This window comes from Podarcis pityusensis (assembly GCF_964106645.2).
Source record: "Podarcis pityusensis genome assembly, chromosome: 10".
In the NCBI taxonomy this organism is placed as follows: Eukaryota; Metazoa; Chordata; class Lepidosauria; order Squamata; family Lacertidae; genus Podarcis; species Podarcis pityusensis.
The window spans coordinates 57,457,121-57,458,891 of record NC_138035.1 but is presented as its reverse complement, the minus strand read 5'-3'; positions in this window follow the sequence as shown (position 1 = coordinate 57,458,891).

Here is a 1,771-nt window from a genome sequence, read left to right as displayed (position 1 = left end):
AAGTGGTGAGCACCAGCAAAGAAACTCGAACTTCTTTTTGGGAGACCTCCCACGCTGAGCTGTGTCACTTTTCTAATAAAACAGAATCCAAAAATTGCCACAAAGACACTGTGCTCGTGTGGGCTGTGATTCTATACAAATACATTGTGGGTAAAAAAAACCCACTCTTGATTTTAGTGGAAATTGTATTTGAGAAAACATGCCCAGGACTGAGCTGTTTTACAACTGCTTATCAACATATATTTTCTACCTATTGACCCAGGTGCTCTTAACCTTGGATTCTTAAGAATTTGAAATTTGACTTTTTCCAAATATAGGATTAAAAAGGAAATTTTAAAAAAATGATTGGGGCAGGCTTCTTGCAAGGAAAGCGATCAATCCTAAATGCGTAGAAAGAAAGCTTCCTTTACACATATCTGCAGTGGAACAGGTATCTGTGGTGTATTCACCACCCTCTCTGTTTCGGTTTTACTGCCTTTCCTCTCCTTGGTCCTGCAGAGATTGGCAGATCCACGTCATACATGTAAAGCACATCCAACATACAAGTAAAGCACATAATGTTCCCTAAAGAATTCTGGGAATTGTAGTTCCCCCTTCACATTGTAATCATTCCCTGCACCCTTAACAAACTACATTTCCCAGAAAATTCCTTGAGGAATGTGTGCTGGATGTGCTTTGAAAATAGGGTGTGGATCTGGGGCATTAGTTCTCAAGTGTACAATTCACTTCAGGTTTAAATAAAATAAAAAAATGTTGCAACTAGATCTATAGGGCCAAGGAGGCTTGGAGTTCTTGTTTCTAAATCAGCAGTCCTCCTCTCCCACTTTGCTGTAGCAGCTTTAGAAGCTGTGGGAATGTTTGAAAGCCGTTAAAAAACAACAACACCCTATTTGTTTTGGATCCATATTTAATCGTATTCAGAGTAAACCAAATTAAACCAAGGTGTTTTCAAAGTGCATACTCAGAATGGGACTAAACCTGGTTCCAACTCTTTGTGTTTTATTTTTCGTAAAAGTTGTACTTTTTTAAACGCAAGTTGGGAGAGTTTTCAACATTTTTCTTAACTATATTTTGAAAGTTTATGTAGAATGACATTTTTAAGAGTGTCTAGGGAAACCCAGCCAGATGGACAGGGTATAAAATTATTATTATTATTATTAGTTATGAGCATGTACACATACACAAGCAGCAAACCAATCTAAACAAGTTCTGTTTGACTACTGACAACTTCTAATTCTGTTTATAAATTGTCCTTGGGAGGCAGATAAACTTATAACAACATCAAGCCTTGTTCATTTATCATTGTCATAGGGGAATCTAGACTGACAGTATCCTTTAAACGGTTCTCACTCTTTAACAGATGGATAAAGTTCATTTAAATTGCTTACACAAATCAACCATAATGGAAATTGTATTCATCCCCACCACAAACCAAACTTTTACCATACCATTCCCCAGTGGATGGAATTTTTACTCGCCTTCCAATATTTTACTTCCCTTCCAATGTTTTGCTTGTAACGATATTTGCCTTTGCCACTGTTTCGAAATGCGAGATGCTGTGGTCCAAAACAACTTTTTTGTCTAAAGGCATCACACATAATCTTCTGATTCTCACGACAATTATATGCATCTGCTGGGCATCGTCGCAGATTGTGTTGCATCATGCGTTAAGGAAGGATGGACTTCAGAGGCTCATAATATAGGTTTTTCAAACACAGTAGGAGATCAACAATACCAACTGTATATAGACAAAAAGGATTGGGTGAGGGAT